Raw genomic sequence first — 15446 nt, 5'->3', positions numbered from 1 at the left:
CTTGGAAGGAAGATGGGGCAATCTACTTCCGTAGTGATACTGCCTCGGAAACCCAAAGGAGGGGTCGCTATGAGTCGGGTCTGACTCGATGGCATATAACAACAACAACAACAATCACTCCTAGGAGCACCATGCCTAAGTAGTCAATGCCGTAGTTCCATATGAGTCACAGTATTCTGATTACTGTTTTGACTCTGCTGTCCATTATGGCAACCATGCCCACCTTGTATTTGTTGATTAACTGTTGCCACTTGGTCCCTACTACCATGGGGCCCAATCAGCCCCATTGTAGTTAAGTGTCTTAATTCAATTAGGGCAGTTCTCACTGTCAAATCCAGGTTACATAAAATAGTAATCACAGCAGTTTTCAAGGATGCTGGGACTCCTTTCACAAATTTGTTCCTCACTGTAGTGGTAAAAAGTATGTGCCCTAGGCTCTCCATTTCTGTCTCTAGGGGTCTAATCTGATAAATCCATTCTAACATGCCAATTTCCCTAAGCCTCCAGATACTTCTACCTTATACCAAAGCAGGTCTGGTACTTCAACTTGACTTAAGGTAGGCCACTGCATAATCTATCCTTCGGTAACCCAACCAAATCAAACATTACATTCTTTCCTAACCTCTTGAGCTGAAATATTGAATGATGAATCTGTACTTAATGGCCCTAAATCAATACATTCAGACTAATCCAATGTTACATTCCTTGCACCATTATCCCAAGCCCTCAATAGCCTTTCCCACACATATTCTCCAGGTTTCTGTCTGTCTATGTTAGCAAAATCAAATAGGCCTTTTTCGGTGTAGTGTGTCACTTCCTCAGTCAAATTTTGTATTTCATCTTTTGTGGCTCCTTTGGACTTAAGTTTAGTTATAGGTCTAGCAGCAACAATGGGCGATTGTGGTAGTTCCTGAGAACATTCAGCAAAGTCTTCCATGCCATCTTCCTCAAGCAATGACCCAGCAGGAAAAGTTTAGTTAATCCCATCAAACTGAGGTGGAAAAGATCATGGTTTTATAGTAATTCCTTCAGATGGGAAGGATGGTGCTCTTGGCAGGAGGGATTCAACAGAATTTACAAACTCCATATTCTCATCTTTCTGACTGTCTGCCCATATGTGCCCATCCCATGTTTCATGATCCCATTTTTTTCCTAATCAATGTCCCCACTTTAACTTCAGACACCATTCTGGGTTGGCAATTCAATTGGTGTTGTAATTCAGCCACCCTTATAATATGACTCTGGATTTGTTTTCTGGCAATATCAGCTCTGTTGCTAGAAGATATTAGGCTTTCTTTCAGGAAACAACTGGAAACATTGAGGTCTTTTATGTGGCATTTGAGCTGTGACTCAGCAGCCTTGAACTCATCTTACTCTTTCAGCACTTTGTTTAGAGTAAGTAGGACCAACCAACCAGCTTCCTTATACTCCCCACACTGATAACATTGCAAGAAAGTAGCAAACATATGCTCACCCAGAGCCACCCTTCTCAAAAATACTTGATCTTTTGGTGGTGCTATTTTGCATGTTAATGTTGCCACCATAAACCATGGATTAGCAGGGCCCTATGTACTAATGGGGAGCTCTGTGGCATAGTGTTTAAGGCATTTGACTGCTAACCAGAAGACTGGTGGTTCAATCCCACCAGCCTCTCCTCAGAAGGAAGGTTGGGCAATCTACTTCCATAGTGATACCACCTCAGAAACCCAAGGAAGTGTTTATATGAGTTGGATCTGACTCCACGACAGTGAGCTTGGTTTTCAGTACTCAAGAGCAGTGACTTTCTTGAATTTAATGAAAACAGAGTCACCAGTCTTCATGATTAATCAAATTGGAGAACCAAAACAGTATCATTGAGAACCAGTTTAGGAAACCCATCCTTATTGTTTTGTCTCTCTCGAACCACCCCACTCTCAGTATCAAAAGTGTTAGTGTGGGTTCTCTAGAGAAGCAAAACCTGTAAAGCTTATATACAGAGAGGGAGAAAGAAATTTATCTAATGAGAATGGCTCAAACAGTTCTAGAAACTAGGAAGTCCCAAGTTAAACTAGATGCTTTTCCCAACTCATGCAGCTTCAGGGGGTGATGAGCTCAAGGTTGGCATGCAGTATAACAGCTGCTGACTCTGGTGGATGATGAATCCAAGATCACCAGGCATAATGGTGGATTGTTTGCTAATGGACAGTTGTAGGCAGCACAACAGGATCCAGATCCACAGAAAGTTCTCTTTTTCCTAGGATATCCACATATATTAGAAGCAGGCCACACCCCTAAAGAAACTCTCTTTCAATGGATTGGCTGCTCAAAGCATATCCATCTGATCGCATCATGGGAATAACCACATCACAGCTGCTTAAACCACTAGGAATCATGGTTCAGTCAAGTTGACACACAACCCCAACTATCATAGTACTACCTTTTCTAATTTTATCATTGGTGTTTTAGTTGGCTAGAAGCTAATCTGCTATGATTGAAAATGGAAGTTTTTCTTGTATCATTGTCAGTTATACACTAGAGCTAGCTTGTACTGTCTTGCAAGAGTTGAATGTGTATCTTTTATTCCCAACTCCTTGTGCAATGACATCATGTTGATAGCTTGAAAGCGGCCTTGATAGGAGTATTTAGAGCATAGAGATAGGCAAATTACACAAATCAATGCTTTATTTATTTCTTTTTAAAATTATTATTCATTGTTTTTGAAACCTAGTTGCAGTGTAGTAAATTACTTAGTGTGGCTTTTCTACCCATAAGTCTTTGTAAACTCCAAGGTGGAGTTTGCCATGAGCAACGGAGGAGCTCCTGATTGCTAAAGTTGTCCACCTGGGGTATTTCATTTGGGAGTGGCACTAAACAATGTTCTGGGAAGTTCCCACTCTCTCTTAGGTGTTTAGGATTCTGATGTTATGATTGGTTGGTTTGGCCACTCTGCTGGGCTCAAAAAGAGGCCTCCTAGAAGCAGAACTCTCTCTGACTACTGGTTGAGGAAGACATGCTTCTGAAAAAGACATGCACTCCTCAAAGAGACATGCACTCCTCAAAGAGACACATGCTGCTGGGAAAGAGATGCAAGAAACACCATTGCTGAGTAAGACACCAAGAGACATGCACTGCTGGGGGAGAGACTGTGAGAGACTTGGCTGAGAGACAGTGAGCTGGAGAGAGACTGAGTGTTTTTCCTGAACCTGAATTATAGCCTGGTGCTTGCCTAATAAACCCCATAATCTGTGAGTTCTATGTGGCCACTGCAGTGAATTATGGAACCCAGGAGAGAGGTGGTGGGTACTTTGGGAGGAACAGTTGGAGAAAGGGCTGGAGGGAGGCAGCATGTCTGGCCTCACAGGAATAGGCCTTGGGCTATTGATGATGATTCTGTCTTCCTTCTGTGGGATTAGAAAAGGTCAAAACATGTGGCCTCCTTGTCCTTTTTGCACTAGTTTACTTGTACATCATTAACATAGTATGTTGTTTTAAGCTTAAGAAAAACTTGGACAATTTTATGAGCTAGATAAATTGTTCACTTATTTCCATGTGTGAAGAATCTATATACAGTGAACATTAAAAATTAAAAATTTACCAAGCTCATCTCTAGACATTCTGATTTTGAACTTTGAAATATGGCCCCAAATCTCACTTCTAAGACCCACTTTTGATGAAGCTAAGGCATGTGACCAAACTCCGAGAAGCATTGGCCTAGGCTTTCTATAGGCATTTAGGCAGAATCTTGCTACTTCTACATTCTGTCTTTATTCTACTTTCCTTTTCCTCTTTTCTTAAACTGTCTATTCCATTGGATTTACATTCTTCCTTTTCTTGATCTACTGGTAGCATAGTGCCTAAGGCACTTGACTCCTAACCAGAAGGCTGGTGGTTCAAACCCACCAGCCACTCCTCAGAAGGAAGAATGGGCAATCTATTTCAATAGTGATACCAGCTTGGAAACCTAAGGAGGAGTCATTGTGAGTTGGGTCTGACTCAACAGCACATAATAGCAACAACACTTATTCTATATGGTTGTGGCTTTCTCCTACATCTATTCCTTGTTTTTTTGCTTCTGAAAGGATCTAATGTTTTCAAAATAATTTGAATAAGTAGTCTCCAAATGTGTACTCCTGGGCTATCCTAGATTTGCCAAAGAATTTTAAGGACATCATTTCTCATAGCCTCAGCTGCAATATGTATATTCCTGAAACTGATCTGCCCAAGAACTCCTCTGTACCAAACGGCTATTCACTTCCTCCTTCAATTTTCTCACTGTTACTATTGCTTATTTCCCAGAGTGTAAAAGTATTTGAAGCACCAAACAAAGGGAGAGTCAGAAATCTTCATGAGTTGGAATTGACTCGATGACCAAAACAAAAAAGCAAACTTACTGTCATAAAGCCGGATCTGACTCATTGTGACCCCTCCTTGTGTTTCCGAGGTGATATCACTACTAAAGTAGATTGCCCATCCTTCTTTCTGAGGAGTGGCTAGTGGGTTTGAACCACTAGCCTTCTGGTTAGCAGTCAAATGCTATAGGCATTATGCCACTAAGAGCTGCAGTTTGGTTTATTATAAAAGTGAAAAACTCTTAAGTCCAGGTAACAAAAAAATTTTAAAAACAACTCTGATGATTTTCAGTTCTTTGTTTTCAATAAAACTGAAGAAAGTTCAATGAAATAGGCAGTAGATCACACTCAAACCAAACTCATTGCCATCAAATCAATTCTGAGTCATAGAGACCCCAATAAGGTTTCCAAGGTTATAATTCCTAGGGAAGCAGACTACTTTATCTTTCTTCTGTGAAATGGCTGGTGGGTTCAAACTGATGACCTTTTGGTTAGTAGCCAAATCCCTTAACCACTTTACCACCAGAGCTCCTTAAGCAGTATATAAAAACCGAACCAAACACACTGCCGTGGCTAGACCTCTCAAAATTACTTTTGATAATAGATTACTATGAGATTTTTTGTAAAGAATATGGATGGAGTATAAAGGACCAGCAAGGCTATTTCCATCTCCATTTTCTTATTTAGGAACATGTTTCCTCATAACTTACTATGTTAGAAACAGGAAAAAAGAAGTATAAGTGAGAAGTACACTAAAATCGAACGTTTGCTCATTCTAGTAAAAAAAGAGAATATTTATAAACCCATGAAATAATTGGAAAAGAAAAACAAAAACTCCATATATCTCACTAAAAATATTTCTGTTAAAAATTTATCATCATATTTAAAATTTTTCCTTTTATAAACACCTAACATAATTATTAGAATTGATTTTTACTAAAATTAAGTATAAAAATCACACAATCTGTAGTGATATTTTTCACCTTCAGCATCTTATTTTCACAGGAAATAAGAAAAAGTAATATTATTTTTAGGGTAGAGAGATAAAAAGGGGTGATAGTAATATATTCCTCAGCATAAAATATATTAAGATACATTATATGGATCAAGTGAATGAAATCAATGGCTTAAAAAATAAGTAATTCAAAATTTATGACTTTTAAAGAAAAAGCTGATTCTTTGTTTTTAAATGTATGATTAAAAAAAAAAATACTGCCATCTAGTTCATGCTGACTCATAGGGACCCCCATAAGGTTTCTAAGGCTGTATATCTTTAAGGGAGTAGACTGCCTCATATTCTTCCTGTGGAACAACTGGCTGATTTGAACCACCAACCTTCTGGTTAGCAGACAAATGCTCTGCCTGTTGTTCCACCAGCAATCCTTTTTAAATGTATTATGATCAACATTAAATAGCGATGCTATGTATAATCCTTTGGTAATATACAAGAGATTGTTGCAATCATTTTATTTTTTTCAATGTCAATATTTCATAATACCAAGAATTATATTATTTTCACTTTTTGAAATACTCTTTTAACCTCAGAATTGAGTTATCTATTATCTTTAATTCATGACATATCTTCAGGAGCTTAATACGACTTTAAAAGTGAAAACATTTTACATCCCTATTTCTCTCCAATCCCATCTCCCTGCCTTCCGTCCATTCAAAGGTAATAGACCTTGGGTTACTGCTGGTAATCCTGTCTTCCTCTTGTGGGATTACAGGAGGTCAGAACATGTGGCCTCCTTGTCCTTTTTGCATATGTTGTTATGTTGTTGTTATGTACCATCGAGTCGGATCGGACTCATAGTGACCCCTCCTTGGCTTTCTGAGGCAGTATCACTATGGAAGTAGATTGCCCCATCTTCCTTCCGAGGAGTGGCTGGTGGGTTTGAACCACCAGGCTTCTGGTTAGCAGTCAAGTGCCTTAGGCACTATGTTACCAGAGCTCCCATGATTTTCCTACCATGAGTCTTCTCGAGAAATTGGCAGGGAAAAAGACTAACTATCCACCGTAGTCCCTCCTTAGAATAATGTAGCTGTGTTTTTTCCCCATAAGTCAGTGAGAATCCTTTCACTTCCATAACTTTCAATTCTCATAGGAATTGCCTCACCAAACAAGAGGGCTATTCTTACTTTTGTTATTTTAATAGAAAAATTAAAATCCTAAATAAACACAGCAACTGTTGTATATATTTGAGTAGAAACTGGAAACCATAAATTAAGAAATGATCTACTTACTAATTCGGTACCTTAGTATGTTTTACAATAGATGCAAAAGCAAAGTTAAGTATGGCAAGATAGTGGATTCAGTGCAAGATCTAGTCCAAAATGAAAATGAAAGGCCTCTTTTTCAAAAAATAAGAAAGAACTGGCATTAAAGGTACGAAAATACAGGGTTTTTTTTTTTCTGTTTCTTCCACAGTCTCTCAACTTGTCATAGTCATTTTTGTTTGTTTTTCATTCAAGAAAGCTATATATCTAAGGAGGAATTCATTTTAGAAGCCAATCAAGGAGAAACATAAACAGTAGTTCTTTTCTTTTTTTTTTTTTCATGAAAAGCAGTACATTTTATTTTAACATTAATGATTTTAAAAAAATTAATGATGTATATGGCTTAATGGGAAACGTTAACTGTTTATTTTTGTTTTGTTTTGTTTTTTCCATTAGTAAAGTAATCCTGATGAGGACACTGATAAAATAGCTCATTGCTCATCATTTTGATTTATTCTTCAAAAACTAGTAAGCAAAACAGGAGTTTGCACTATAAATCTGTTAATCAGAATTACAGAGGGCAGAGTTCACTAATGGGCTGGAGTTTGCATACTTATCAAGAGTATAAATAACTCCACAAGAGAATATCATTGAAGTTAGTTCTGTGCAATTGATAGTATAAAGAAAAGCTCAATAAATAGTACTAGGGGATGTGGATAAAAACTGTTTTTGAAAAAAACATAATCTTGACTTCTTTCTACATCTCTACTTTTGACTAGAAATAAATATACCTTTATAATGCTGATTATATTTCTTGGTACTGTATAATAATGAGACTAGAAGTAGAAATATATGAAAATTATAATGTAGTGGGAATCAAGATGCATTCATTGCAACAACAATATGAAAATGTATATATATTTGTGTGCCTCTGATTTTTATTTCTTACTATATCTTATTCCCAACATTCCTATTAAAGATGGTGTAAAGACTGCTGCCTCATCTCAATTCTATAAAGAGAGTGGAAGTAGACAAAGGACGGCAAAATTAAAAGACTTTTTAAAGTCACTGCCAATTTGATAAAGAAAGTGGAAAAGAATTGACACTCAAATAAAAATTTAGAATGTATTCTTATGATATTCCGAGAGTAAATTTACCTACACTTGATTCAGCAGTAATCAAGCAACTAAGTTATTATTTATATCCATCCATTTCAAAACCAAACTGAACCCATTCCTAAGCAACATGCACTCTACCATCATCTCTTGCACTTTAATGAGCACATGAACCACCAGAATATCTTGCTAAAATGCAGAATATGGTTTAGTTGGCCGTGGATAAGGACCAAGAATCTTCTTTTCTAACAATCTCTTTGTATGGTGATGTTGCTTTTCCTGAGACCATACTAACTTTGCAAGGCCCTAAAATACATATATGTGAGTAAGGCAAAAATAGTCAAATAAATTTATCTTTTCCAAATCAAACTTTTCCTAAGTTTTTTCGGTTTGCTTTTTGGGTATTCGTATAATAGAAATGCCTTTGAAAACAAATGTGGAATAGATGTAAAAGAGTTCTGATTTATATATGTTAACTAGTTTAATTCCTAAAACAACCCTGTTGCTTTTGTTCTTAGGTCCTGTCAAGTTGGTTCCTACTCATGGTGACCCTATGTACAACAGAACAAAACACTGCCAGAAGTGCACCATCCTTTTAATTGTTGCTATCCTTGAACCTTGAGGGTCTTCAGTTTTTCGCACAATTCAAATGTGTCAGTTCTTCAGTCTTCCTTATTCATTGTCCAGCTCTCACATGCATATGAGGCTACTGAAAATATTATAGGTTGGGTAAGGCATACCTTAGTTTTCAGATTGACATCTTCACTCTTACACACCTTAAAGAGGTCATGTTCAGCAGATTTGCAGTGAAATATCTTGTTTGAATTATTTACTGCTGCTTCCTTGGGCATTGATTACAGATTCAAGTAAAACAAAATCCTAGTAAATGTCAGTCTTTTCTCAAGATGTTTTTCAAGACATTGCTTATTGGTCCAGTTGTGAGGACTTTTTTCTTTTTTATGTTGAAGTGTCATCCACATTGAAGGGTGTAGTCTTTGATCTTCATAAGTAAGTATTTCAAGTTATTTTCACTTTCACCAATCAAGGTTGTATCCTCTGCTTATCACAGATAGTTAATGAGTCATCCTCCAAGCTTGATGCCACTGTTCATCTGTTAGGTTGTGATGACTGCATGTTGATGTGATGCTGGGAGCTATGTCTCTGATATTTCAAATACCAGCAGGGCCACACATGGTGGACGGTTTTTAGCAGAGCAGACTAAGACAAAGTAGGAAGAAGGACATGGCCAAGTCCACTTCTCGGGGAAAAATAAGGGGGGCAGGGGTGGCGGGCAACGCAACTGAGAATCATATGAATAGCAGGAAAATCCTGTTAGGTATTGTTGTTGTTGTTAGGTCTTGGCAAGTCAGTTCTGACTCACAATAACCTTATATATAGCAGAATGAAACACTGCCCAGTCCTGCACCAGCTGCACAAATGTTGCCATACTTGAACCCATCATTACACCCACCACATCAATCCATCTCATTGACTCTCTACTTTACCCAGCATGATATCCTTTTCCAGGACTGGTCCCTTCTGATAGCATGATGAAATTATGAGACACAAAGTCTCACCATCTCATATTAAAGAACATTCTGGCTGTACTTCCTCCAAGACAGATTTGTTCATTTTTCTAGCAGTCCATTGTGCCTTCAATATTCTTCACCAACACCACAATTCAAAAGTGTCAATTCTTCTGTGGTCTCCCTTATTGCTTCTCCAGTTCTCACATGCATTCGAAACTATTAAATATATCAGAGCTTGGATTGGGTGCACCACAGTCTTAAAGTGACATTTTCACTCACAAACACTTTAAAGAAATCTTTTGCAGCAGAGTTGCCCAACACAATACATTTGATTTCTTGACAGCTGCTTCCCTGGACTTTGTGAATCTAAGTAAAATGAAACCCTTGACCACATCAAGCCTTTCTCCATTCATCACGATGGGCTTATGGGCCCAGTGTGAGGATTTTTGTTTTCTTCATGTTGAGGTGTCATCCATACTGAAGGGTGTAGTCTTTGATCTTCAGTAAGTGTTTCAAGTCTTCTTCATGTTCAGCAAGCAATATTGTGTTATCTGTATATTGCAGATTGTTAATGAGTTTTCCTCTGATCCTGAAGCTGCTTTATTTTTCATGTAATCCAGCTTCTCTATTTATTTGCTCAACATACAGATTAAATAAGTATGGTAAAAGGATATAACCTTGACAAACACCTTTCCTGATTATAAACCTTGCAGTATCCTCTTGTTCTAGTTGAACAACTTCCTCTTGGTCTATGTAAACATTCCTCACAAGCACAATTAAGTATTCTGGAGTTCTCATTCTTTGCAGTGATAGCCATAATTTGTTATGATCCACACAGTCAAATGCTTTTACACAGTCAGTAAAACACAAGTAAACATCCTTCTGGTATTATTTGCTTTCAGGCAAGATCCATCTGACATCAGCAATGATATCTCTTGGTCCATGCCCTCTTCTGAATCCAGCTTGAATTTCTGGCAGTTCCATGTCAATATACTACTGCTACAATTTTTGAATATCTTCAGCAAAATTTTACTTGCATGTGATATTAATTATGTGTTTCTATAATTTGCACATTCTGTTGGATCACTTTTCTTGGAGTCAGCACAAATTTTTATCTCTTCTAGTCTTCTCTAGGTAGCTGTCTTCCAAATTTCTTGGCATAAACAAGTGAGAATCTCTAGTACTGCATCTGTTTGTTGAAATATCTCAAGGGGTATTCTGTCAATTCCTGGAGCCTAGTTTTTGCCAATTCTTTCAGTGTTGCTTGAATTTCTTCCTTCAATACTATTGGTTCTTGATCATACACTCCGTTTTGAAAAGGCTGAATATCAACCAATTCTTTTTGGTACAATGACTCTGTTTATTCCTTCCATCTTCTTTTGATGCTTTCTGTATCATTCAATATCTTGCCATTAGAATCCTTTAACTGCAACTCGAGACTTGAATTTTTTCTTCACTTCTTTCAGGTTGAGAAATTCTGAGCATGTTCTTTCCTTTTGATTTTCAATCTTTAGGTCTTTGCACATTTCATAATAATACTTTACTTTGTCTTCTTGAATCACCCTTTAAAATCTTCTGTTCAGATCTTTTATTTAATCATTTCTTCCATTCATTGTAGCTACTCTCTTCTCAAGAGCAAGTTTCAGAGTCTCATCTGACATCATTTTGATCTTTTCTTTCCTGTCTTTTTAATGACCTTTTTGCTTTCTTTATGTATGACGTTCTTGCTGTCATCCCACAACTCGTCTGATCTTTAGTCAGTGGTGTTCATTACATCAAATCTGTTCTCAAGAAGGTCTTGAAATTCAGGTTGGATATAATCATGGTCATATTTTGGCTCTTGTGACCTTGTTTTAATTTTCTTCAACATCTACTTAAATTTGCATATCAGTAATTGATAGACTGATCCATAGGGGGGCCCTGGCCTTGCTCTGACTGATTATATTGAACTTTTTCATGGCCTCTTTCCACAGATGTAGTTGATTTGATTCTTGTGTATTCTATATGGTGAAGTCCAGTTATAGTCACTGTTTATGTTGTTTAAAAACCATATTTTCAATGAATACATCATTAGTCTTCCAAATTCTAACTGATCTCCTGTGTCATTTCTATCATCAAGGCCATATTTTCCAATGAAAAATGTTTCCAGCTTTCACATTCCAATCATCAGTAATTATCAGTAGATCAGTAATTAATCAGTAATTATCAGTTACATGTTTGGTCAATTTCAGACTGCAGAAGTTCGTAAACATCTTCAATTTTTCATCTCTGGCTTTAGTGGTTGGTACATAAATTTGAGTAATAGTCATACTAACTGGTCTTCCTTCTAAATGTATGGATATCATTCTATTATGGACAGCATTATAATTCAGGCAGATCTGGAAATACTCTTTTTGACAATAAATTTGATATGATTTCTTTAATTTGTAATTGCTGTCATAATAAGACATATAGTTTTCTTGACTGCCAGTACCAGTCCATTTCAGCTTACTAATGCCTAGAATGTCAATCTGTATGCATTCCATTTAATTTTTATCAACCTCCAATTTTCCTAGAGTCATACTTCATACATTCTACCTTCCAATTATAATGGATATTTGTAGCTATTTATTCTCATTTTAAGTCATGCCACCTCAGCAAATGAAGGTCCAAAAAGCTTTACTCCATACAAGTCAGTAAGGTTGAAACTAAGTTGAGGAGGCTGCTCTTCCCCAGTTGTATTTTGAATACATTCCAACCTGAGAGGTCATCTTCCAACACTATATGTGGTGGTTAAGTGTGTCAACTTGGCTGGGCCTGGTTGAGTAGCTGGGCAGCTGGATATAGTTATTCCCCATGTTGAGAGTGGTAATTAACTCCATGCTGGAATCTATTGGAGCAGCTGAGTAGCTGCTTTGGGTGTGTGGTCTGCTTCCCATATATAAAAAGACTTGGGGATAGTCTCTAGCTTGTGGTATGTTTGAACCTTGCATGTAGCTGTGTCATCGTTCAGCAGCCTGCCATTCTCTGCCAGCCCTGGAACTTTCAATGTACTTGAATTAATGGTCTGTCATGTGGTTTGGTAACATCGGGACTGTGCCACTTTATTTGTCAGCCTTGGGCTTGTTAGCCTCAGCAGCCAGTAGCTGCCTGAGTGAAGAGATGCCTATAGCTTCAGTGGGCCGTGAGGAAGAGGCAGAGATGAAGCCCAAGGTCAAAGGGCTTTCACCCAGCCCTTAGAGCCTGGCACTTTGAAATCAGACTTCTGGTCTCCCAAACAGGAAGGGAATACACACCTGTTTGTTCAAACTATCCCATTTGTTGTATACTTCTGTTACAGTGGCACTAGAACACTATATTAGACAATGGTTCTCTGCTATCCATAAAGTTTTCAGGGGCCAGTATTTTTCAGAAGTAGACCTGCCACATCCTTCTTCCTTTTCTCTCTTAGTCTGAAAATCTGTCTTCCATGGGTGAACCTGCTGGTGTTTGAAATACCAGTGGTGGTATAGCTTCCAGTATCACAGCAACATGCAAGCCACTACAGTAAGTTAAACGGACAGATGAGTGGTGGAACTTGTTAGGTAGGCCCTGTCATTTTTCTCAGTTTAATGATGAAGATATTGCAGTACTAAGAGGATAAATGTCACCTAGAAATTTAGGAAGTTAGCATCTGTACCCAGGAGTCTTGCTCCAGATATTTTACTCCAATCACACTATAGGGGTATGATAACAGAGATCTTTAATAGTGAGGATCATGTTATGAGAATTTCACACTCACCATGGAAGGTCTGTGAGAGGTGTTATTGACCACTGAATCTTGCGAGTCTCTGTTTATGACATCCTTGAGGCCTACCGGACACACCAATAGCCTCCTTTTTAACTCCAACTGTAGTTACGTGAACAGTTCTGTATAGGCTTCCAAAAGTTTTGCACATGTAGTACCTCATCTCAGTTGAGCAGCACATCTCCTGTTTCTTTTTCCCAGGTTCTTTGGGAACACAGGTACAACCTGAAAGTGCAAAGGAGGTAAACATAAACCAATAAGGTAGGAATGTGTGTGGATTGAACTGTGTCTCCCAAATATGTGGCAACTTGGCTGGAGCATGATTCTCAGTATTATGTAATTATTCTCCATTTTGTGATCTGATGTAATTATCCTATGTATTGTAAATCCTCACAACTATGATGTATATGAGCAGGATTACAGGCAGTTATGTTAGGCAGCATGCAAACTACAAGATTAGGTTATATCCTGACTCAGTCTCTTTTGATATATAACAGAGATTAAACCTCCTCCACCCAGCTGAAGATTAATGTAAAGACATATGCAGATTTCTCAGGAAGCTTGTGCTCACAGATACTGAAAGAAGGCAAGGAACTTCCTCCTAAACTGTGGGTGAACAGAGACAGAAAGTCATCCCCAAGAGTTCATGCCTTGAATTAAGACTTCTAGAACTCTGGTAGTGTAGTGCCTAAGGCACTTGACTGCTAACCAGAAGACTGGTGGTTCAAACCCACCAGCCACTCCTCAGAAGGAAGGTTGGGCAATCTACTTCCATAGTGATACCACCTCAGAAACCCAAGGGTGGGTCGCTATGAGTTGGGTCCAACTCAAAGGCACATAACAACAACAACAACAAACTGTGAGAGAATAAATTTGTTTGTTAAAGCCATCCATTTGGGGTATTTCTGTTGTAGCAGCACTAGATAACTGAGACAGCATGGAAGTCATGGATAGATGCATCCACCTTTGTTTCCCTAGAGGGAAAATTATTAAATGATCCTATGTTGTTAGATGCCAATAAATTGGCTCTGAATCATAGAAACTCTATGTACAACAGAATGAAACACTGCCTACTCCTGCACCATCCTCACAATCCTTGCTATGATTGAGGCCATCATTCAGCCACTGTGTCAATCCCTCTCACTGTGGGTCTTCCCTTTTTTTACTGACCCTCTACCAAGCATGACATCTCCTTCTCCAGGGACTAATCCCTTCTGACAACCTGACCAAATTACGTCTGGCCATCCTCCCTTCCAAAGAGCACTCTGGTTGTACTTTCTCCAGGACAGATTTGTTTATTCTTCTGGCAGTCCATAGTATTTTCAATATTCTTCACCAACACCATAATTCAAAGGGATCAAGTCTTCTTTGGTCTTCCTTATTCATTGTCTAGTTTTCACATGCATATGAGGCAATTGAAAATATCATAGCTTGAGTTAGGTGCACATTAGTCTTCAAAGGGCATCTTTGCTCCTTAATATTTTCAAGAGTTTTGCAGATGATTTGCCTGGTGCAATATGACATCTGATTTCTTGATTACTGCTCCTATGATTAACTCTCACTTGTCCATGCAGTCTCTAGGTTATTAAGCACTAGACTACTAATGGAAAAGTTTGTGCCTAAAGTCCACCCAGAAGTACCTGGGAAGAAAGCCTTGGCTATCTGCTTCTGAAAGGTCACAGCCACAAAAATTTTATGGAGCATGAAGCCAGACTAAAATGAATCCCTGCCTAGTGCATGATCAAGCTGATGCAGTTCACACAAAACAATACTTGAGAGATAAGACAGATAGTTTATTTCCAGTCACTTGATAATGAGACAAGAGCCAATACCCAAATCTGACTTTGTGAATGGGCTTCAGGGTGCTGTTTTTCTCAAGTTCAAGAAAGGGGTCTATATATATATATTCAAATAAATGCCAGGAATTTGGGTGTGGATTAGCTAGAGATTGACTGTAGCCTCATTTGTCTAGGTTTAAAGGGAAAATCACTTTTAATGCAGTGCACTTGCACCTGGATGACTTACACCGCTTCCTGTCATCAACTGGTAGGGGCTTAGGCAGAGGGAGGGATGTTAGTTCCAAGCAACTTTGTTTCATTTGTCTCACTGTATATGTCCTTGGGCCAAAACAGATCTGGGCTGGTTTTAACAGATCTCAAGTTGGTCTCTGCTGGGTTTCTGAGAAACAAACTTTAAGGAAATGAGTTATCATGCCCACTCATCTGTCTCCAACCAGGGCAGAAAATGGTTGCAGAAAATGGTTACAGAAAGGATGAGGAATTGAGCTTCCATTCAACTCGGCACAGTTCTATTCTGTAACACATGGGTCACTATAAGGTGGAATTGATTTGATAATATTTTTTTTTTCTTTCTTTTTTTTAAAATTTATTTGGGGGATGTTTATCTCAGTTATGCTCTTAGGGAACCCTGGCTAATAATAGTCTTTCCATACTGTTGATAGATGCTTCCTTAGTGTAAATTTAAGAGTAAG

The 15446-nt window shown here is 38.1% G+C and overlaps 1 pseudogene; it reads right to left on the bottom strand.

The window, feature by feature from the left end:
- Positions 1–15446, bottom strand: part of LOC103213805 — a 155685-nt pseudogene that overhangs the window by 137175 nt on the left and 3064 nt on the right.

This window comes from Orycteropus afer, unplaced genomic scaffold (genome assembly GCF_000298275.1).
Source record: "Orycteropus afer afer isolate SDZICR_OR568_19922 unplaced genomic scaffold, OryAfe1.0 scaffold00017, whole genome shotgun sequence".
NCBI lineage: Eukaryota > Metazoa > Chordata > Mammalia > Tubulidentata > Orycteropodidae > Orycteropus > Orycteropus afer.
The sequence above is the reverse complement of the archived record's forward strand: the minus strand, read 5'-3'. Positions and strand labels throughout refer to the sequence as shown.